The sequence below is a fragment of the Protomyctophum parallelum genome (genome assembly GCF_964188405.1).
Source record: "Protomyctophum parallelum genome assembly, chromosome: 15".
NCBI classification, from domain to species: domain Eukaryota; kingdom Metazoa; phylum Chordata; class Actinopteri; order Myctophiformes; family Myctophidae; genus Protomyctophum; species Protomyctophum parallelum.
In genome coordinates this window covers 9,684,171-9,709,612 of record NC_139710.1, presented here as the reverse complement: position 1 = coordinate 9,709,612, position 25,442 = coordinate 9,684,171, and the positions used below count along the sequence as shown (strand labels likewise).

The 25,442-nt window shown below is 43.2% G+C and overlaps 1 protein-coding gene across 1 annotated transcript in view; it reads right to left on the bottom strand.

The window, feature by feature from the left end:
• The window catches only part of fam222aa (family with sequence similarity 222 member Aa), a 53,174-nt gene extending 28,615 nt beyond the window's left edge, over window positions 1-24,559 (bottom strand). Inside the window, exon 1 of the mRNA XM_083783959.1 lies at window positions 23,659-24,559. The gene's annotated coding sequence lies outside the window, so the exon portion shown is untranslated. The remainder of the gene's footprint in view (window positions 1-23,658) is intronic.
• Between the last annotated feature and the right edge of the window lie 883 nt (window positions 24,560-25,442).

Here is a 25,442-nt window from a genome sequence, read left to right as displayed (position 1 = left end):
GATTACAGCACAGTTGTGTGCAATTATTCAATAAGGAATTATTACCCCTATTACTACAAAAACAATGTTTTATTGCTTAAACTTATGTATTCACTGTTCATTGATTCACTAGTATACCAAAATCCATTTGAAAAAATTGCTTTCTCACTGTTCTCGGGTAAAATAATGATATGCGATTAAAATGCGATTAATCTAGATTAATTAATCGCAAAGCCTCTGATTAATTAGATTATTTTTTTTAATCGAGTCCCAGCTCTATAAAGGACCCAATGCCAGAGTGTAATTGGTTTTCGATGGTGACGTAATGACGATATGTTTTAGTGTTGGGAGGATTAAAGGTAATGCTCCTGTGTATACATGTATGTAATCTGGCACCACTGCCGTATCAGGCACAATTTGCTGGGACGGTGCATACGCATCAAAAGTGACAGTTTATAACGGTCGAAAGTACTTGCGCGCTCTGCTTGCGCACTAGTTGGCCATTTATGGCCTACTAGTGTGCAACAAGCAAGTATGCACTCGACAGAGTGCAGTTCTAGTTTTCTATATTTTCTCATCATAGCAAATGATGTGACTGTGACATACAGTCCAACCTAATATGGCATAAAAAACCCTGTGATTTGTACTACTCTGCATTTGTTTGAGAAGAATGGTTATCTAGTCTGGTTAGTGGTTATATAATCTGTAATAATGTACAGCTCATTGACGCTGTACTGCACAGTTGGTTAGCCAGACTATAGCTAACTTAAAACGTCTCCTTAGAATGTGTAGTTAATGTCATAATATATAGTGCAGTGAGCCCAAACATGCACAGAAACACACTCACGCGCACGCACACACCACAGATGGAAAGAGAGGGCCACTCTTTTTCTTGCCAGGTGCATGAGAAAAAGCCCACTCTCCGTGCCATTTCCTCTCTCACACACAGGCATGCCTGGCCCAAACAAACTAGCACTTTGAGCTCATTACTGGCTATTCACAGACTCAAATCCTTTCTCTATGCCCTCTCTGTGAGGATACTAATTTCACAACAAGCCCTCCCTCACAGCCCATTTGTTAAAGGATAGTGGTTTAGGGGAGAGGAAGGGGGCACCCAGCGCTGATAGAGACCAAAGTCTAGTCTTATGGGGGGATGCCTCCACAGTGTCTCCCCCTCTTTGTAAAATGAAAGACAATCGTGTAACTACCCTCCATTATTCTCCATTTGCTCCACACCAAATGTATTCTGAGGCATTATCCTGCACTGAAAAGAGACCACTTTTTTCAATTCAATTTCAAGAACCAATTTTCTCCTATTACTGCCTTTAAGAGCGAGAGACGGAGGAAGTCTTTGGCTTGTTTGTCACGTCCCCCCCTTCCTCTCGTCTACTCCCATAGACTCATAGTAGTCTTCAGCAGATGTCTACCAGAGGCAGGAAATTATCTCCCCTACAACCCTACCGCACCCTCAGTGACCTAAACAACCTGTCTTGTGAGATCATGCCTGGGTCAATCCCTGCAAAGGTCCTGGTGAATGTGCAAGACTCCACACAGCAAAAAGGGGGGGAAAAGGAAAAACAAAATCACCTGCACACCACTCATCAAATCCCCTCATGGATGGGTCTCCTATTACACCATGTGGGGATATATCGCAAAAGCCAGCCTGCCTATCGGCTCGTTCCTATTCTGCTAACTCTGCTGCAGGGTTTGGAATGGGGGTGGAACATCGATCCTGGGAGATGAGGGAATAAGCTAGAATCAAGAGGCAGTGGGCTTGGCGGTGGGATATTTCTCAGTTAAAAGGTCTTAAACTGCAGCAGAGATCACAGGCGATGGCTCTGCACCCAGAGCTGTCTGCCCAGATAAGCATCCTGCCAAGCGGGGGAGTACGGAGGTGGTCATGGATGAAAGTGCACGTGCGTGCGTGCGTGCGTGCATACGCATGCATGCCAGGATGCAGGCATGTGTTTCATCTGTGTATGAAAAAGTGAGGTTGTCCAGAAGGTCCCTCTGAGGTTTACATAGTTGACCCATCATCAAGCCACTTTCAAGGCTTCACTATCTGGGGTTAAAACATCTTGATAAAACTTTGCCCCCCCCAGGAACAGCCATGGTCCGGGAGCCTGGCAGCCAGCCTGCACAATGAACAGGGGTGGGGCTTCAACCTAATTGAATGGTGACCCTGCAGTCTCACTGTGGGATGCCCCATGCAGCGCTTTTAACAAGCTGCTGTGTCTCCCCTCTTAATAAGCCCAAACAAGTTAATCCAATCGACACACTCAAACCCTTTCTTTTTCTTTAACAAGGCACTGCCTCTACCCCCTTAATCCCCAGCTCCCCCCTTCCGTCACCATGCCGTCACATGAATGGAGGGAGAGTGAAAGGCCCCATTAGGATGGCCCGGCAGTATAACCCCCTCAGCTCGCAACTTTCCACACAAAATCATTTGCACACATTGTGTACTACACAGTACACACACATACATGGTCACACATGCACATACTTGCATGCACCTGTGTACGTAGTCTTGCGGACATGCACACACACACACAGTCACACACACACACACGAAAACTGGCCCATGGACAGACTGGACAGACTGGACAGAGCACACAATGACAGGGTTATGTACACAGACCTTAATCTACAGGCACGCACGCACACGCACGCACGCACGCACACGCACGCACACGCACACACACAGGATTCCACTAACAAACACACAACACACAAACGAAAATTCTAAGAGGACATTTGCCGAAAGGCACGCACTCTGGGACATAAAAAAGGCATTGTTAACAAACCCTCCCAGCTCCACAAACAAGAGTCACCGATTCCCTAACAATACAAGCCCCTGGATGCGTGCACCCAACAGCACTGCACAGCCCAACGCCAGCACAATAAATAACAGCACAACAAAAGGCCTTTGTGTGTTAAAGCCCACAGTTTAACTATTATTGCCATGATATACAGTGTTGAAATAACATATTGGTAACACGGCCTTATATCTTCTCTACAGTGTGAGACTGTTATTGAGGCTTACATAGCGTAGCGTGTTCACTATAGCCGTGTTCATGGGAGGTTTCTCTGCAGATGGGGGGCATCTTGGCAAAAACACTGAGCTATTAGGTTCCATATTCCAGTCAGTTTCAATTGCTTCGCCCAATGGCACTGAGTACCCTGTCATCTCTAATCAAAACACGCCTGCCTAGACTAATGTCAACCCTGTAATAGCAACGAGGACTAATTGACTTCACGGCCAACTGCTGCATCTTCGTGCAGGGCCAGTTTTCATTAATGGCAAATAAAGGGCATGGAAAGCAGTGAACCAGACTATTATAGCCTGTATAGTAGCACCCTTTGCATTTGATATCTACTAGACAGTACTTCCAAAGGAACACGTCCAGTGAATATACAATTTAGCTTGATATGATGTTCAGGATGTTCTGAATATGAATCTGCTAAAACAGCCCTTTTGTGTGTGTGTGTGTGTGTGTGTGTGTGTGTGTGTGTGTGTGTGTGTGTGTGTGTGTCAGTGTGTGCGTGTGCAAGTGTGTGTGTGTGTGTGTGTGTGTGTGTGTGTGTGTGTGTGTGTGTGTGTCAGTGTGTGCGTGTAAGCCCCCATATATTGTGCCCAGGTCTCGTGACATCACTATGACATCATCAGGGATGATAGTAAATCAGGGATCATATTAGTAAGTAAATGCGACCTGCTGTCGCAATTAAGCCCATATATGGAGATCCCTGATGTCATCAATATTAATGTATGAATATATGTCAGAACCTGTTCTGACATTCTATATGTTGATCCTTCCCCATCCATCCTTCCTCTTCGATGTCTCCCTTCTGACTGATATCTGTCCATTTAAACTCTAGACAGGCCTGCCCCAAAGTTGTTTGTGCAGAACTAGAGTTCTCAACATGTCCGAAAATTAAGGCCAGGCCCTACCTGTGCCCTCACCAAACCCTGTACACTCAAGACACTGCCACCGCTGCCACCCTTAGATCTCCATATATGGAGCTGAACTGCTCTGACATTCCATATGTTGATCTGACCTCATCAAACCGTGTACACTCAAGACACGCTCCCCATATATGGCCAGTGCAAGGTTGCTTCTCGCCTTCAGGCGTCTAACTGGATATAATTAGGTAGAATCACTTTAGATGTTTCTTATGGTCAAGATGAAAATCTTGATACTAGAACAATCTTGAACACACATTCCACTGACGTCAACTCCACACCAACTGTAAAGTGAAGAACATTTGGTGGGGATATGTATACTTCAATGCTTGAATATTATTTTATTATTATTATTATTATTATCCCTATTATTTTCATTACTATTACTATTATTGTTTATGAGGTGTTGCAGATTGCAGATGTTACTGGTCTCAGATATAGAGTGTTTTGAGTGTTTGGAGATGTTTGTGTTGTGTCCGAGGACCCCCTCTAAAACCAGATGATGCATCTCAAGGGGCTTATCCTTTATATAACATTTAAATTTCAATACCGGTATATAAGTTTAACCCAGCAAATGTCAAAGAAAGATCTATTCACGGTCTAACACAACAAGAATAACATAATAGGGGTCTATTCTATTTCCCCCTACCCTACCCCTCCTAGAGTCACTTGAATATTCAAACGACATTCATTGTCTTTAACGGTTTTGTTCATTGTTTGTTGTCTTGTCATTCTTCAGCTTGGCTCCTGAACTTCAAAGAGAGGTTCATGTCAATGTATGAAGAAATAGAAGTCAAACAGTGAGAGAGGGGAGGGGGGGAGACAGACAGAGAAAGGTGCACTGTCTGCACTGAGTGCTCTCTCAGTACAAATAGTGTACATACAAACAAAGCAACTACATTTAAACACATTTAAAAAGCTGCTGCTATTTGTGCACCATTTTAAATACATTAGAAAAATGTGCTGCTATTTATGGCAAAGGTATTATACCAAATTAATTGAACATTGAAATACTGCTGCCAATAACAATACTTGTTCCAAAGTTTATCCCAAGCGAACCATTGACACTGAGTAAATGCACAATTCTAATGGTATTGTAAGTTTCCTCTAAGTTGCAATGTTTACACGTTTCTTTATTCCCTTTTAATTGTACATAGTATACAATATTAATTTTTGATTGTTTTCTTCCACTTCTGCTTTGGCAAAAATGCCCTAACCTTCAAATGCATACTTATTAATGGGTGGTCAATAAATCAATGGAATATAATTAAATTCAAACAATGTGATTTCTCCTCCTGACTTGCTGATGCCTGCCTCACACCACTCTCTATTGGTCCTAGGTGACCCTCAATTCCCATGGTCTAAAAAGGACAACTCAAGGGTCTTTCAGTGGACAGTGTCACAGATCCAATATTCAGTCATGCATCACATTAGTGTGCTGTGAAGCCCACAGGGCAATGAAACCCACTGATCTCATGATATATTCAATGGCAAATGTGCTTTTGCTGCAAAATAACAAATACGTGCAGAGTGCAGACCAGTCGAGTGCTTCAGTATTTTATTTGGATATAGTCTCACTTGCCCAGGTATTATTCTCTCTAATTCAAGTTATCCCTGTTGAGCACCGACCAGCCCTTCTACCTTCCACTGGCCGAAGCGCATTGTTGCTTTTGGTTCTGTTGGATTTTAAGGAGTTGAAAAAATATATCTGGAACTGACAACTGACACAGTTGAACAGCATAGACTAGTTCAGAACCAATTGAGCATGGCTGTTTGCCTCTCTCCGCATGGCATTGACTGCAGATGCTATTGCTGAGACTCAGCAGTCCTCCCTTTAGCTCATAATGCCTGCTCTCCAGCTGTTGTCTCCACCTCAAAGCTGGCCTTGACCACGCAGGCAGGGGGAAATCCAATTGGACAGTGGGAAGTGAGACTCCTGTAGGTAATCGCCTACTGGCTATGGACACAGATGGCACAAACCCACCAACAACAAGCTGTTCCCACAGCAGATATCTACAGTCTTTAACTGGAATGCCAACTAACAAACCCAGGAACACAAGAAAACCACTACAACCGAAGTAGGCTGGAATACATCAAGGAGAAACCAGTAATGAATAGACCGTTGAACTTGTGGTAGGGCTGTGTAAATAATTCATACCTACATACCTTCTGCCTCAACTTGCAAGGTCTTGGTGTCACTGTGAACTGATTAGGCAAAGAAGCTTGTAATGATTTCAAATGGCAGCGCACTTTCCACGACAACAGTCAGCTGATAAGAGGTTGTTGTTATCAGTGAGTTTGACCAGCCAGATGAGGGAAATGAGTGGAGAGAGGTCATCACCAAGATAAAAGCCAAGGTGCAAACTGATAATATTTTCCTTCTCAAGGATTTTGATAAGTTTCGGCCCCATATTGATTTATTTGGTGGGACATTAGAGATACATTGTCTTCGGCAACACTGATCCAGGTTTTAGATAGAACTGAGACAGGGGCTGAGGTGAGTTAAGGTTCAATGATTAACAGCAGGCCAAGTAAGAAAAGAAGAATTTGCCAAACTTCAGACAAGTGTGCCATGATGTAGTAGACCTTAAAACTGGTCACACTTTAGATTTTAATATACCCATAAATCATACACTTTTACAGTCCCAGTTTGAGTCAACATGCCATGCAAAGCCTGCTTTTCTCAGCGCGAGAGAAGAGGGAAGTCGGATGAAGTCGTTTAGTTTATTGATGTTGCTAGAAGAGTTCAAGGTAGTCAGCGTTCCCAACACATCAAAAAACATCACAGTAAAAATGCCCCAAAGACATCGCTCTTCTTGTAGTCTCTCTAGCAGATGAGCTCCTGCTGCTCCGTGACTTATTGCTCAGTGACTAGGTTTGTCCTTCACAAGAGACAGGTAACACTTGCCAAGACCCTGTAATTAGTGCAGACGGAAACTGCAATATTCTGTTCCATTCCTAGCAGAAATGCCATGGGATTGAATCTATAAATTCTTGCATATTAATTCAATTTAAACCCACTCCTGACACCTTGCTGGAGGCAGGTGATAAAAAGGTGAGTGGTAGACTCTCTGGCATACTGTAGCTTCTGATCTGTAAGTGACATTGGTGCTCTTTTAACATCTGCCTCATTTTCCACCCCCCCCCCCCCCCCCCCACACACACACACACACACACACACACAGCTTGATCTATTCTCTGAAAATACTGTCTAAATCCTGACCTTAGGCATTACAACTGGGACTCTATCAATAATTAAATGGTAATCTAAAAACCCATTTTAGCTGGGTCATCTTTCTACAACATTGTCTCTCCTCTCCACCCTCCATTTATTTTTTCCCCTCTTTTTGCAAGATCTAGTTAGTGATTCCATTAACATGAGAAAGCAGGCTAGTAATTGTCTTCACCCTACCGAGTGGTCCTGGATAGGGGATTAGGTAGAGAGAGAGAGAGAGATCGAGCCCCATTTCAACTCAGAGCACAGATGCTGCCCATAACCACCTACTCCAGATTAGAAGGCAGAGGGATGAAGCCTACCAGTGACTTCAAACAATATTTAATATAAAGCATAAGCAGGAAGTTTAAACTTATATAAACTTTTATTCACCTCTGTTGCCCATGTCCTTGTGAGAATTGCCCCCCCCTGTTTCTGTTTTTATTTTAATCTACTAATATGCTTTTCTATTGAAAATAGGGATTGGGGTAGGCAGCTTAAACTTTTTCGCCTCTCCCCTCATCTCTCTCTCTCTCTCTGTGATGCATTTAGAGCTGAATCTCCCTAAATCATCCCCCTGGGCCACCCTGTCCGTCACTAATCTGCCCGCCACCACCCACTCTTATGGAGGTGTCACATTTCTGGCACTCCGCCATGGGATAAGCACTTCAAACACCAGCGCCTCTCCTCTTGACCTTTCCACGGAGATGATCGATTTAGCCTATTGGATTTATTCCACAAACAGGCAACCATTACATCAAAAAGGAAAGGAATTTACCTCAGAGGCAGAACTTAAAATCCATATAAGCTTCATGAGGGTTTCAGATTTTATTGGCTTTTTCAATCCAATTTCTGTTGCACGTTAATAGATATGGAGCCCTTTCAGAAGCTGTTTTCGTATCTGAATTACGACAATGTCCTGATCTGTATCTGTAATCGTTCATGCAAATCACAATAGTGAAAAAAGATTCAGTTGCAATGTGAAGTCCCTAAAACCTGCAGTGCAGACAAATCGTTTACCTCACTCCACTGCCCAAGTCGCTGTAGAAAATGAGAATACAAATGGTTGCAAAGTTTAAATGTGACATTGTTGTAAAAATGGTGCTGAAAAAGAAAAGTCGCAACTTCTTCTGTGTTTTTCACCTGTCCAGGAAGTGACGTGGGGTAAATCAAGGAGCACTGAGGCCAGTAAAAGGTCTACCACTCCCTCACCGCATGAACCATTAAGTTACAGCAGTGCAGGCTTCCTGTTTTCACGCTTGAACACTTTCTACACGCTTTCAGCAAGGACAAGACTAAACAATCTGCAGTGAAACACCAGGGAGGAGAAACAAAGGAAGCTATAAGACAAAGGAAGTCAGTCGACAAAGTGTATCCAGTGATAGCATGACTAAATCTTAAACCATCACTTGAAGCCCAATTCGCCAGAGTCAAGCCCCATTTCAAAAATAGATAAAATATCCGACCTGCAAACTCATGTGTCACTCATGCGTCGCATACAGAGACAGGTTGTTGTGAACTTGTAGATGCATTTTCACAATTTAATTTAACTGTTAGAAAGTAGAAAAGAACAACAAGTAGAAAAGAACAACACAGCCCGGACGGTTGGCTCAACCGGCTGGGCACCTAGACTGCTGAGCCAGTCTGACAGCGTGCCGCGGGTTCGACTCCCGATCCCGACGGTCTTTGCACCGTGCCATACCCCCCCCCCCATCTCTCTCCCCATTTCCTGTCAGTCTACTTTCAACCTATCAATAAATAAATAAAATATATATTTTAAAAAGAGAAAAGAACAACACCACACATTTAATTTCACATCATCATGTCAGATGATCATTACCCCAACTAGAATTCTCTTCTTCCTGATTAGAGTGGCCACTGAGGCCTGGCCCAGGGATTCAGCTCTGTGGTAATCATATCCTATTTGAATAATGAGGCGATACCACCCCTCCTGCTGCCCATTCACCCTGCATCCTTGACTGGAGTCTTTGATAGACACTAATTCTAGTTCCATCTATAAAGCTCCGCTCATGCATTTTTAATAGAATCTATTACTTTAGGATTAAATTATAAAAGACTGTCCTCCTTAAATTTTTTATAGTTTGTATAATTGGTATCAGGGCTTGAATGCGAACCATAAAAACCCAGTTTGTACAGGACCGATCTTCAGAACAATCCAGACGGTATAAAATAGAAAACGATGCACGTGCAGTGATACACACCATGCACAACAATGTGCATGCACACACATACACATGCGAGCATAGACGCACGCACGCACGCACACACACACACACGCACGCACGCCCTCTCTCACACGAGTTAAATGAACACTCTGGATTTTACAGTGCAGCTAGCACTCTGCTGCAGAGGAAGGGGACAATAAGGTCAGGTACCATGTGAGCTACTTTGGCTGCTTAGCTGCTAAAGGAGCCCCAGGGGCACAAGGAGTCACCTGATGGAAACAGGAGCCCAAACCAGGTGTCCTGTGAGACACCTGCCACCACCAGAGTCAACAACACTCGGCAAACAGGAAAACCGCTAAAAACTACTTCAGTGGTTCTCAAACATTCTCTCGTCAAGAACTCCCAAATGTATCAATTTGGGGGAAACATATTAGGCAGCGGAAAAATAGCTCACAGCGTGCATAGAATATGTGTTTTTGGTGCTATATGAACTAATTTCGCTGAACAACAGAACACAAAATGTCTCTAAGGCATCTCCTCCCTTTAGAAATCTGTGCACGTCACCATCCCCCCCAAATTAGCACCACAGGGACACCCCTCCACATCGAACCTCACCGTCCCCCGCCTGCTGCTGGCGGCAGCTCTTCGGCATATCTGAACCGGGGAAAATATTTCACACCGTATGAATTATTAAGTGTGGGGCCGGTGCTAAGCAGTGTGGAGATAGACCAGTTATTCACAGCTCTATTGGGACGAATGCGTCGGAAAACCCGGGCCCGCTTGCCTATCAGATCGTTTGTCACAAGCGATAGACAATTTACAACGGGAGAATTTTTCAATTTATTCATTCTGCTGTCACTGCAGTTTTCTACCTCCACTCCTTCTACTCCGCCACCCCCCCACCCTTAACTCTATCTCAGTCCTCTTGTCTGAAGAGGGGGGGGCTTCTTCCCCGAACCCACCGCCTGCTTGTCTGTCTGCTCAACATTCCTCACTTTGTCTTCCTCGAGCCTGAGGAGGAGGGCGGGTGTGCAGCTCAGCAAACACCTGCAGAGCACAGGCCGTTAAAGTCTGAGCACATGAGAGGAACAGGCTCTGCTACTTAAATCATCTTAATTGAAGTAAAGGTGTGTTGAGGGGGCATTCTGTGCACACTGGCGGCTGAGACGTTTCCTGCGCTTTGGCCCTGGCAGTACGCTGTAGCCAACTGTGCCTCTGTGATAAAATAAAAAGAGGGAAGAGGCAGTGAGGGGGCTGAGTGTTTCTGCCTGAGCCTCATCAAGACTGAGCTTCCTGGTAAGAGGAGATAGGCCAAGAGGACCCCCATTAGATACAAACAAAAGAGCGAGAGAGGCGAGGGAGAGAGAGAGCTGAATTAGGCTGCAGTTGACTTCCTAATGCTGTCAAGTGCTGTTAGAGAACAGGGAGAGAGGGAGAGAAGCTTATTATAGCCTAGACATGAATGATAATATGTATAACCAGAAGAATTACTTTGGCCCGCAGGAAGGAAATAAGAATTTCAAAATTCTAAAAGACATAATAGCTATTCCAGGGGAAAAAAGGAAAAGCCTTTTATTTTATTCTGAGAGGCCAATGCTAAATAACAACAGAGGACATCGTCCCATAAGTCTGAATCACAGTCATTTCAACATTGATTGCTCAAGGTGAACCAGCTGTCAAAACAGTGAAGGATTTCAATTTAGTGCACAAACAAACATCCCCTATATTATAATGCCCGAGTTGCATGCGGGTGTCGCAAACAGAAAATAGCTGATTCACAAGCTTGGAGATCAGTTATTTTTGGAACATGACGTCCACACACAATAAAGTGCTAGGATTTAGAGCAAAACACACCACAGAAACAACATTTCTCTAGCTTCAATCACATAGCATCGCCATGGGGAAACCTCAACCCGAAGGGAGTTATGGAAAATCTGTGAAAGAGTGAAAACAAGGATAGACATTTTAAAAAGGTTCTCTTTTCTACACAAGATACAAGTAAAGTGAAAATAACATCAGCAGCTTTGTTAGTCTATAGTCTAAATGCTCACTGAGAGCAGTTTGACCTGTAAAGCTGCCTAGAGTGTTTCCCCCCGCCTTTGAAAGGCTGATCCAGACGGGTAGCACTGAATAGGGTTTGATGTGAAAGGCAGATATGTTAGATAAATGTCCTCACAGCCAAGGCCTCTGTCCCCTTCCTGATGGTGCATTCTTATACTCAAATACGCAACCCCCTTTTGCATGCGTGCTCACACACACACACACACACACACACACACACACACACACACACACACACACACACACACACACACACACACACACACACACACACACACACACACACACACACACACACACACACACAGTGCCAACAACCCCACTGAGGGCAGCATTTGTTTAGGGACAAGGTGACCCTGTCGCCCAGGGGCCTGTGAACAGACATAATGAAGGCCTCTCATCCTCCACATCCCAGTCGACTATGTTGGGTCTATGACAGGGATAGAGAAGGGGGGTGCATGACCGCAACCCACTACTGCAGCTTTAAACCCCTATTCAGGAAGCCCACCCCCCCAGAGATGGGTCCTTTCACACCCCGCACAGACGGAGCAAAATCCCCCCTTGTAACCCAGAGTCATGCAGCCGACAGATGGAGCGGCTATTGAGTGAAGGATCGCAGAGGCAGAGGCAGCTCCCCATCCATCCATCCCTGGTGGAAAACAATGGGGCAGCAGGTCAAGAGTGCTGTCTCTGAGAGGAGGGGGGGGTCAGGGAGGAGGGGAGTGCTTAGACTGAATCGACACAGTCGAGCTATGCAAGCCCTTTGAAATCCAAAGAACCGAATGAGAGACAGTTTTTTCTTTTTCTTTTGGGGGGGGGGGGGGGGGGGGGGGGGGGTGAAGAGAAGAGACTTGAGCCACGTGCTTGTGGATCAGACACAGGTGGAAGGCAGTGATGGTGTGTGAAGGCTGAATCTGGGACAGCGGTGTCGGTGTTTGTGTTTAACCTGCTGCACAACTGCACACAGGAATGAATAAATACACCCCTTTACACACATTTGCAAGGTCAGGAGGACGGCAGGCACACGGTTACATGTAGATAACATGGGCCAACTGTTACAGAAGCACACTCAAACTCATACTTTGTTCACTGGGCCTTTAAAACTACTACCCTGTTTTATACGTCTTTGTATGATGGTATTGCACTTGCACACTGCACAGCAACAAATAGCCTGTAGTGCATTGTGAGCTTGTAGATCTGCTATGTTTCCTATCACTTACCAAAAACACAAGGCATGCCCAAAATAGGGACGTTGAAATTGGACAAGGAATTAGTTTAAACTCTGCTTCCATTTTGACTGACATTTAAACAAAAATAAAGGAAGCCGCCATTGCGGTGAAACAGTGGCAGCACCCTTAGAATCCTTTTCAAAAAAATAAAATACTGGTGAGCATTTCAACAGGGTGTCACATATTATGGCACACAGGGAGGCAGACATTCTTTCTAGACATTAAAGTACATAATTAAAAAGCAAAATCCAACACTTCACCAATCATGTATTATTCAAAATCTCAATATTCTTTCAGCAGTATCATGTGAGACAGCAATAATAGAACAGTGCCGAGCTAAAGCCTATATAAATAGTGGGGTGATATTGTTCTGAACTCTCTGTGTGTTTCATTATTAATGGATTGATTTCCAGTGTTTTTGGAGAGGAGGGGCAACTGTGGGTCATAGAGGATGAATAGCTATGAATAGCCACACGCACATATGCAGTTAGGCTTGACTGTGTGCGCACACACTCGCATACATACTATGCATGTGTACACACACGCACACGCACACACACATGCACACACAGAGATCACAAAGCAAGGCTGACCGGAGGGGGAAAGTCAATCCAGTTCCATTGACCGGCGGTCTGGCTATCATGTGGCTCTGTCCTGTCCTGGGTGTGAGTGAGAGCAGGCTGGCCGTCTGGGGCCGGCCCTGCCTCATTGGGTTTCCATGGCCTGGGGTTGCTTCACCTCAACTGGCGTGGAGGGGACAAGGACATTTGGATGCCATACCATGACTCCACAGCATTGAATGTCGCTTCATGTTATTGGTGCCATAAATACTGACATCTCAAAAACGCCGCTACGGAGTCAGCACTGAGTTGTCCTCAACCAGATGTTCGTCATCTTTGCATGGTTTGGTTTATGGACCCCGTTTGTGCAAGAATGCGCCCATTACATAGATGAAGGTGTCAGGAACACAGTGCTTGTTCTGTATTAACAACCACTTTGACAAGGACGAACAAGCTCGCTCTCTCTCTCTCTCTCTAAAAAAAGACTTCCTACTGCTAAGGTTTTTTTTTTTTTTTTTACAAATTACCCTTGATTAAACACAAAAACATCACCCATGTAATCAGAGTGCAGAAAGCTTCTCTTTTTGAAAGGATAAACAAGCAGATGTGCAATGACTTTCACATCACAGTAAGTTATTCTTGGTTACATTCTTGTTGTAGTGCAAGTATGCACACAAAGAGATATGTATGTTTTCCTTCTAATAACCAGCTAGTACAGAGTGAAAGTGTTACTGTCAATAAGTCACATCACTATGCCTCTGATGATCTGCTATTTTAGTTTCAGCCCAGACTTGAACAAATACATTTCATCCCAACTTTGCCAAAGGGGATCAATAAGTGCATAAATACAAAGACATTGGCCATAAAATACAAAGACATTCATTCAGGCCGCCACAACGCAGATCAAAGCACAGAATACACCTGGAGAGCCGGGTGGTGAGCAAGAGAGGACAGGAAACTGCAGAGTATCAGGTAGGGCCAGACAGGCCTGGCTACATTCAGACCTCTGTTCAATCCATCTGCACAGTAGCTATTAGATTTCTAATATTGTTGGGGTTTTAAGGAGGCTTGGCTTTCCTGCCACAATGAGACTTACCCAGCCTTGGTTGCCCCTTTTCCTTTTCAGTGTGGTCTCACAAGGTCCTCTCGGTTTTCTGCAAACAATACTGCTGGGCTCTGGCCCTTATTTAAAAGATTAATAGGACGCCGTCTTGGCAGAAAAGCAATCAGTGAGGTTTCTGTGACAGCAAAAAAAAAAGGGGGGGGGGGAAGTGAAAACAAGGCAAAGAGGAGAGACCATTGTCACGGTTACCAACTGGCTGCTGCGGCTCGATTGAGATAGCTCTGGGCTTTCAGGACTGGCTGCCAATCACAGCAGCAGGCATCAATGGGGGAAATTTGAATGATAAAACGATAAGTCATAAGCAGGCGATTTCCTTGTCATCCGGCTAGGGGGGCTGTTTGAATGTAAACTCAAAAAGGGGTGGATAGGAATTTTCTTACATTTTTATTCCACAGCCATATGGAATATGGTTTCGCCTCGAGTTGCTGGCTTCACTCCTCAATCACGACAGAATGTGTAATCACCAAATGTCTTCCTCTCAACCTGCGTTACAATTGGCAGCGCCGTCCTGTCACTAGAGATGAGGAGCAAAATAGAGGAACTGACTAAAAGACAAGCCTTAAGTGACACTTAATTGGAGACATCCAGGCATTCTCTCAGCTCCAGTAAACAGGATCCATCAAACTTTACCCAGAGCCTGTTTGAGTCTGCAGCTGTCTGCAGGGAGCGTCACAGACGCACAGTATGCCTGAGAGGCCCTCAGTTATCAACAAGACTGATGAAGAAATCAAGTCTTTCAAAAAAAAAAGAAGGAAAAAAAAAACAGCAGTTCCTAAAAGAACATCCACGACCAGCCGAAGGGATGATTGCATTATGCACAGCAAAATGCACAGTGTTGGCTTAAACACTTAACGGAGAATTAAAATAGCCCTATCTACAAGCATTGTGAGCTCGGATCCTTTTGGGGGATTTTGTTATAAAAAACTTTGAACATTTTTACCTATGATGTCATACATTGTGGAAAAAGGCTTACCTTTTTTACACTGTTCTCAGTGTCAGACACTGGTTTGTATCTTTCCCGCAAAAGTACAGACTTTCATGGAGCTTCTCTTTCCTATACTAAGACTGGATTTTAATTTATTTATCCATTCACTATTCCACCAGTGCACATGACCGAGGATAATGACAGAATGAGACAAGGAGAAGACTAGAGACGATGAGTGAGACAGTGATAGAGGAGACTGAAAAAACACTGAACACCCCCCACCACCCCTGGCATCTCTTTGGTCTTCAAATCCCAGGCAAAACAATCCTGGTTTGTGGTTGACAGAAGGGACTGGAGTGGTGCCAGTCTCCCTGCTCTACATCCCCCCCCCCCCCCCCCCCCCCCCCATTCATCCATGTCTCTGTGGTGGTAGGTGCATGAAAATATGGGATGGGGGCTACATGAAGGAGAGACTCTCCCAGTGGATTCTCGTCAGTTCCAGGCCATTACACCTTGCTCGTTGGGACTTTGTTTACACACACACACACACACACACACACACACACACACACACACACACACACACACACACACACACACACACACACACACACGCGCGTGACGGCGATTGTAATGTGCACTTTCAGCTGCATACTAATGCGGTCTGTTGCAGAGAACTCTTTAAATCCCACATCTTCGGTATTTTGAGACAAAAACTAAACAAAAACCTCTATGAAGTTTACTTCAATGCGGGGCAGATAACGTTTAATCAGGCCTGACGACACGGTTGACATGGTCAGTGTTAATGTGCAGTGAAAAAGCCTGACATACTTCCATGGTCTTTGGGGACATGTGGGGAATGGCAGGCTGCCCTCACGCTTACAGTCTCGCTCTACAGATGTTGCCTAGGAGAGTGGCTCACTGGCTTGCTGCGGTGACAGCTGGACAGCTGTTCCCATAGATGCAGCCACAGAAGCATGCCACAACGACGGGGATTGGGGGTGTGCTGTATGTTCAGTTTGTCTGTATGAAGTCCCCAGTTATGAGCAAAGCTGTCAGATCTTAGCAATGGTGCATGAGTGTGGATAAAGCAATGCGGCGATAAACAGAAGAAATAAGAGGATGAGCACACATGAGCAAATACCAGACATGTCTGACACTGTTTAAAGGAAGCTGCACTACAAAACAAATAGGCGAATAAGTATTTGTTATAGCTGGATCCAAATGGGAGCTCTATAATGCAACACCAAGCGGAGCTACACTGTCTGGCACAAGTCAAAACATTTAATTTGATCCCAGCATATTCAGGCTGTTTGAGCAAGCATGACTTTCATCATCATAAACATGTAAAAGTTTAATTTGAACTTCAGAGGGAGCTTCAAATTAATTTTTTACCTCTTCATACAAGGGGGAAGAATCCATTTTCAAAAGCAGGGGAGATAATTGGCTGGGCATTAAAACGTTGCTGGACTTCGGGCCAACATCAATGAGCTACTAGCGATGAAAGTCAGCTTTAATTGGGGTCATGTTCTGATAAAATATCTCCATCCGCAAATTTAAAATACAGTTGTCTAACGTTATAGGGACATGCGTAAAAGTAGGACCAACCACAGAAAACCTGCAGGTGATAGTGCCTCTGCCATACAGAAACAAGAGACTTAAGAAGCTGTCTGAATTGGAAAATGGCGAGCAGCTTGTTTCACCTGCTGAATAAACATACCGCAAATCTTTAGTTAAACAGCTTGGATTGCTGCCAGTCATTTCTGCCAAATTTCTCATTTCCCCTAAGCAGACCAGGCAATTCATTATGCCACAAAAGGTCAGCAATTCGTTCAACTCAATAAAAATGTTAATAAAACTAAGAGCTCACAGAAAGGCAGAAAGGAGCACTCGTTGCCTCTGGTCAGTCATCAAAGTTTGTGTGCGTGGATGCGTGCGTGCACTATTTAATACTAGGTCAAAGGTTGGTCATCATCAGCTATCTAGCATGAAACGTGGCTCTTGTCCAACAATAGTCCTGGTCAAACTCCACCAACAGCTCACCACAAAGTAGACCATGCCACAGTAAATACACAGTTGTGATAGAAAACTGTTCGGTCGACGGTCATACAGTACACTACAGAAAATGAGTAACATAGAACCCACCCACACACACACAAACACACACCCACCCACACACACACACACACACACACAAACATACACACATTCTATAATCTAGGAAAGCCAATAGTTCACAAGCCCCCACACCAAAATCTCTAATTACATATCCACCCCCACCATCACCCCACTCTCCTAAATAAATGAAAAGACCCATTAGGCAGATTTCAACGGATGGCAGTGGGCTTATAATTATACATGACATCTTTTAGAGGAAAAAAAGTGATTACTCTGGATGCCAGTCTGGGGGGGGATAAAAAAAATTGCTAAGCAACCAGTCATTATCCTCCAGAGTGGAGCGAGGTGACCGGCCATCCGTCTAACTCTGGTGGCTCGCCTGGCTCCTTCCTCCTCCACTCTCTCTCCCTCTCTCTGCCGTCTCCCCGTCCGAATACAAACAGAGATAAAGAACGCCGCAATCGCTCTTGACACACAAATAGGTTAACACAATAAAGCCGGCTTTGCCTGGCTCACTCGAGGGAGGAAAGCAATTCCAGCAGCAGGCAGGAGGTAATAAAACAGGCTAGGAGAGTGTGTGTGTGTGTGTGTGTGTGTGTGTGTGTGTGTGTGTGTGTGTGTGTGTGTGTGTGTGTGTGTGTGTGTGTGTGTGTACAGTATATGTGTTCTCCTGTCAATGTTCCTATGTTTCTGTATGTGATTGTGAGTGGAAGCAGGCATACAGAAGCTCTTTGGCCTGAGGGCCTAATATTGTACGGATTTTCAACCCTTTCTTGACACAAGTAATAACAGAGAAGAAAATGACGAAAATTCCAGGCTACTCCTCTGCTCAGATTAAGGAAACCGTGGCTTTATACTACTAGCAATATTGTCGGCCAGGAACATGGTCAAACATGGTCCCTGTTTGTCATATTATGGCCATTCTTGTGCAAATGGCCTCTGCTTGGTTAAAATTCAACAGGTAAATTGAATGAGTTTTAGTTTTATCTGTGCAAGCCTCTGCTTCATACCCATGTGTCTGCTGCCAGGCATGGCAATACTTGATAAAAATCTCCAGAGTTTTATTAAATCATCTTGCATTCACGCTGAACTCAGGGAAAATGGCGAAATGGCTTCTGCAATTACAACCCAGACCAGACAACATTGTTTTCTCCAGTCAGTGGAAATGTCATTACCTATACAGCAACACCCTTAGAATTGGATAACAGCCTATTTTCGTCACAAGCACTAACTGTCTGTAGATGGCGTTTCACCCCATAAGTACAATGCATACCCAACAATATGCATTCAGCTATTGTCACAATCCGGAGGCTGGCACACACAATGTACACCATTTGAGTGATATGGCAGAATTGAATGAAGAAAATCAAGTCAATACCACATTCCTGAATTGACTGTGGTGCAATCAAACAAATTACAGTGGAAACCTATCTCTCCTCAGGCTATTATAGACCGATGACGCAGGTCACACGCAGCGCAATCTCTTGTGAAAAACTGTCAATACAACGAGGGTTAGCACTTTTCCCATAGAAGGAACGAATCATTACAAAAACTCAATTAAAGCTTGGGGTAAGAGTTTCATATATTTACATCATACAGTACAGCCATTTGCAACCGTCAATCAATTTCCATGTTTCCACATGCTGCTCCTCCAACCAGGTAATAAAATAGCAGAGATGTAAAGTGGTGGCTATTGTCAACTGGGAATAAATTACCAAAGCATGAAGAGAAAACATCTTATCTGTCTGATGTATTTCCTGCTATTGCAGAACGTTACAAAGCCCGAGGGAGAGCAGTCAACCAAAATGCAGGGAGATGGAGATTAGGATGATGTGCAGTTCCTTGTTCCATTAAAGTTTGATCTTCCTCAATAGCCGAGGAGAATCAGATATCTTCCATTCAAGATTAAAGTACCGGTACACCAGCATAGAGGGAGAGATTAATCAGAGGGCTGCAAGAGATTAAAAAAACAGCCTTGCTTCTGGCATGGAAAACAGTGGCAATAAAGAGTACACCAGATAATGTGAAACATGGTGAGGCACAATAGCAAATCAAACAGCATTTACAAGCCTCCAAAACAAATCAAAGTGCTGGGTAGACTATGATACAACAGCTGAGGAACTGCAAGAGCTTGTCTGATAGTGTCCAAGGCCTTCGTTTTATGAGGGCACTGTGAGGTTTTCCCATGTTGCTCTCTGTCGCCATACTCGCTCGCTCTCTCTCCTCCTACTCTCCTTGAGATCAATGGCACTGGGGTGATTTCACAGCAGCCTGCACTGTCACCCAGAACAAATCAATGTGACCATGAGGAAGGCAAGAGCGGCATTGTTTTTAAGGAGAGCAAATTCACTGTTGGAGAGCTTGTCAGATTTGCTTTATTCCCTTTTCTTCCCCCTAGAATACTTTTGAAGCAACATGCCTTTCCTCACACTTTTCCTGAGTGGATTATACAGCCAACTACTGTATGACGTTCACAGCAGTTTCCCCCCCATAACAGTATATTCATTAACCACTACATAGGAAAACAACATAGTTCCCACTGACTACATTTGAATGTGTAAGTACTTTAAAAGCTAAAAGAATAGCTTGCCTCCCTTAACCATTCCACATTAATGGCTGTACATTAACCCGTGGGCCTGTTTAGACATAGCCTCCATTCAATCTGACATAAATGACCTCAGCGTCACAGAAACCTCTGATGAAAACCTACCATTGTCTACCATCAAAGTAAATCAGATCAGACGAAAAGAACACCTGTCAGGTAAACCTTTAGGACAGACTTCACATGGAGGGAGCTTGGATTATTGTGTGGAAATACAATAACAATGATTCTCTAGACTATGAAAGCATCTAGCTTAACCACTTAAGCCCTATATAATTTGTTGTAAGACAAATAGCTAAAATACTAAAATCTACAAATTCACAACATGTCACAATGCGCTGCATTGTGAATTCGTTGTGGATCGACTATTTGAATACTATTTGAATGTTAAAACGAAATTTGAGGTTTGGTGTGCCGATGGCGTAGTGAATAGGGTGCATACCATATAGGCTCTAATGCGATGCCCGAGCCTGCCGGCCTTTGCTGTGTGTCACACCCTGTCTCTCTCTCCCTGTTTCCTGTCTCACTATACTATTCAAAATAAAGGCAGAAAAGAACATCATTAAAACATATATATATAAGGAAAATTTGCCAAAATACACCAGGGTTAATGTGATTAAAACCAGCTACCACCAACACAGCATGTATGCAACAACAGTATCATAATCTGGGCTTTATGGACTCTCAATCTAACTACAAGAATTTCAATGTTCAATTATGTGTATTTGAATAAAATAACGTTGCTGCTGCACCTATTAGAGAGGTCACAGTTTCGCAAGATAGTAGGAAGTATAATGTGTAGAAATGCATTCAGTGGCTGAATATAACAAGTGAGGAAAGCTGTTTTTATAAAACTATTCATTAAATGGACTATCAACAAGTTGATGAAAACACATGGCCTATAAACTACGTACAAACTTTCCTGTTCTTTGGTCATTTGTTTTATTATGGTTTTACTCATGTGTCAGGTTGATGATCAGATGATCGGTGATAAAGTAGCATTAACCAAGCTTGCTTATTTGAGTCAACCATTGTGTGAACATAAACAAACCATATAGAAAATAAAGCTGAAAATAAAGCTATAGCAGTTAATTATTGACTCCATTCTAAAATATGATCGTGAAGTTTAGTGCACTGGATTTGGTAACTACATACTGTACTGTGGTATACTATACTGTAAGGGGTCAAGATCAGGTATAATTATACTTGATCAAACATATATCTTGTTTGCATGAATAGGAGCTTTGTAAAGACACTGGAGGATGTTTGATCAATATACTGTATACAACTTCCACTTCCCTGCTATGAAACACAATATCTAATGAGACACTGTTGACATTCTCATAAATGAAAAACCTCACAAGCCTTGTTCCTAAAAGGCCATGTGTCATATACTCATTATTATATTGTATTTCCAAGTAAGATTCTGTATAGGATTTTTTATTATTATTTTCCCGTAATTTATGAATCACTGAGCTTTACTGTACAGGCTTTACACAGTTGTATTCCTGACTGTTCGTGTCTCTTTTATGATGTAGGGTATATAGAATATGTTGATCATCATCATATATGCAATTCAATTCGTGGTCAGGACATTTTCACATATATAGTCTAAATAAGGTAGCATGCTACAATAAACCTACTGAAAAATGTTTTTCAAGGGAAGGTTTTCAGAAACACTTTCGCACATGTGCGTGTGCGCATGCATGTGCGAAAGTGTCTCACACACACACACACACACACACACACACACACACACACACACACACACACACACACACACACACACACACACACACACACACACACACACACTCACTTCTATCTGCTATTTTAGTGATCAAAAAGTGCCAAAATGAGTTTTGCTGCCTCTGGGTATGCATTGAGACAATCAAACCATGGAGGGATTCATAAAGATTAATACATAGTACAGGAAATTAAACTTCAACGATATTCATGAGAAAAGCTCACTTATTCACTCCAGGCAGTCACTTTAATAAGAAAGAATACACTGCATTCACCCTAATGCTATCAATCAATCAAACTGCTATACAATTTTATTGTGGCAAATTTATAAAATGTGTGGGCTTGCTTAGTATATTACTTTTGTTAACACCTCCCTTGCTGAATATGCTCTATACACTTGTACCAAGCAATGCTGTTTTGTTTGATCATTATGGAAAAATGACTTAAATAAATTGCAGGTCCATATAACACTTTATACACAAAGAAAAAGAGCCAGCACTGTCAGAAAAAAGGTTACGAAAGAAAGAACTATACAACACGAGAACTACGAACTCCAAAAGGTAATTCAGTGACCCACATATTAAAGGTTTTCTTCCCTCCCATTCTCCCAGCCTTGTCCAACCATCATGTTGAGTTAAGGCATGCATTATGCTGGGAAGACTATTTGTTTAGGTGAGGAGCAGCCACAGAGCTAATATGAGCACAATTTGCTCAGCGGGTCATAGGCGCAGAGTGGAGGAAGTAAATGAGGCAGCTCTGCCCCCTCGGGTGCAGCCCCTGCCTCATACATCACTGAATGTTTTATTCAATACAGCCAGGAAGGCTCTATGGCAGGTGCCCTGACTATGGGGGCGCCTGGCCCTGCTGTAGGGGCCCATATTACATTCAATGAGTTAGATGTATGAGCAGCTGTTGGAATGGGAATAACTGAAATGAGAGAGGTAGATAAATATTGAGAAAATACATGCAGTGTATGAAAGAACATATATAGAATATATGTGGGGGGGGGGGTTACTCCAATTTAGCATAATCTATGCACATGATATTGGGGCAAATTTGGTAAATGAGCTCAAAATCCCAGGAAGCAAGGTATGTTGTTTTGATTCCAGTGAACTCAAAGTTCAAAACAACATATCTTGTTAGCTATTCTGGCTGGCTGGCCAGGACATACTCAAATAAAGCATGCACTTTCATGACATATCAGCCTTACTGAAAACAATATTGTGGCCAAAGCTTATAAGGCGAGCAGGGAAAGCATTAAAGTGACCCAAACGCCGACGTGCAGTCCGGGTATGTCTATGGAACTGATACATACTCCTATTACGCACAGGTCTCCTTGATACCAGCTTCACACAAAACGAAGATCTAATATTAAAATAACGATGCAATTAACACGTAGGGGTGAAAATCACTACAGCATAAAGTATTTACACAAGTTGCACGTAAAAAAAAAATATGTGACGCATGGTGGCGTACAGTCACAGATGAGAATTTCACACATTGCTCTGAGCTGCAACTCTTCTGTCACACTCCTTCTAGACTGTGGTGCCTGCGGCGCAATGCCCTCGACAATAGATTGAATTGCTACCCAATAGTACCCATAGGCCTACTTGAAAAGACCAATATTACACAGCAAAGCAGTTCCTAAAGCCATTCATGAGTAGGCTAGCTCTCTAACACTCTGATTTTACAGCACTTCGTTTATTGAAGGCTATGGACCAGAGCTAGGGTCAGCCATGGAAACAAACTGTTTGAATCAGAGAAGGTATTGTGAAGAGCATCCCTGTCCTGCAATGGGAGCATTTCTAAACAATAATTTTCTATAGTTCGTTGCGTTTCCATACAAAAGGACTGCGAGGCAGCCCAAACCGAACGGGTGCAAATAAAGAACATGTAGCCTAATTATTGAGTTAGCATTTTAAGACGTTTGAAGAATAGGATTGTCTGTATTTACCATAAATTGCTTCGTAGTCCAGACTAGAACTCCATGCAGATTGTAACAACCACTGAGCAATCTTTCTCAGACTTTTTGGTCCAAATCAAAAAGGTCGCATTCTGCTGCTCTCCAAAATCCAGAAACGGCTTTATCGATGTCAAGTTGTCAACTGTCCATTCAGTTTGTTCTCCTCTTTTCGACCGTGTGCGAATATACAGCAGATCAAGAAAACAGATCCACACTATAGCCTATAGCCTGAAAAGTTGATAAGCTTTGCCCTTTTCACCAATCGGTGTCAAATTTGTTAAGGGCAAAGGGAGCCAGAGCAGCTCGGCAATTTCAGGAGCGTTCTCTTCTGTCAGATGATTTGCGCACCAGACGCGCTTAGGATTTGCGCTGTTTAGCCTCGGAAAGTATTCGGTCCTGTTTGTTCTTCTTTTCACTTGTACATATAGATATCCACGAATCCCACCCTTCTCACATTTAGCTATCAATAGATAGGCTGTGGGTGAATGGCTAAGCGATATTCCAAATCCACCGATTATTACGCATGGGTTTAAAGTGTTCCGCCTATATGCTGAATCTTCTTCTGTGAAATGTATCATGCAATTGTTGTTGTATTACGTATGCAATCTTGCGTCACGGTACCCTGCAAAAACATCAAGGTTGAAACAAAGGAAATGTCAGAAATATCCCAAATTGATAGGCGATGCGATGTTAAATCCAAGCGATTATGCTCCGTCCGTCCGTCTAGGTTACACTTTCTCCCCCCGGCAGCCTCTTTTGAGTCGTCTTGCTTCCAGATTCACGCTCAGATTTCCGATTAAATTGGGACAATATGCTTCAGGAAACAATTGTCCACGCTCTGTTATTTGATGTATCAATAAAAGGTTAAATTGTTTTAATTAGAATAAATATCTAGTTGCTGTAGGCAGCTCTGTGCTTCGGGACGCTGTCCTACAGTCCTACCCCTGTGCCGAGCTGCCGAAACTGACAATAACCCGGAACGCTGCAGACTCTCACGGCTCCACAGACCGCCCACCGACCAATCATTGTACTGAGGGAATAGAAACATTCCCACGGGTTGGCCAATCATTGGTAATTGAGTATTGTTACCATAGAGATGCTCGGCGTCCAAGCGTCTGAAACCACGTTGTTTATTCGAGGGATACGCTAAAGGTCTGATATAAATTGTCGTAGTTCAACGCTGATTTTTAATCACTCTTTTTCTTACACCCCTGAGAAAGACTGAAATTAAATGTCATTAGGACAGACCGAGTATATTCAAGATTCAATATATTGCATCTAGTGTATGAATTGTCCAAACAATGTCTTTAAGCTTGTTAAACCTGATTGCACGCCACGGAGACTCCTACTCCTAGAATATAATCTTCCAATAGCCTATAGGGAATAGGGATAATCATAGGCGGTTCTAGGCCGAGTTTCAAAAAATCCTTATAGCAAAGCTACCAATATAGGCAAACTAGTTTTGGCCTATAGCCTACAGTTGCAACGGCATCAGGGCTATGGATCAGAGCTATAGCTAGACCATATATAATATGGTTATATGGTTAGTTTTCAGGTATAGATGAGTATAGTAGTAGCCTCTGAGTCTGAGAGATAGGTTAATAGTGGCACTCTTGATTAACAGAATTAATGTAAAACCTTTGTGGACCTCATCATCATAAAGAATAACTTTGCTTCTTGTACTCATGTATGAATAGTGACAAATAAACGTTTCATTCTTGACTCTAACTTTACATCCAATGACTTGGCCTAAATATTTCTACAACATTGTAACA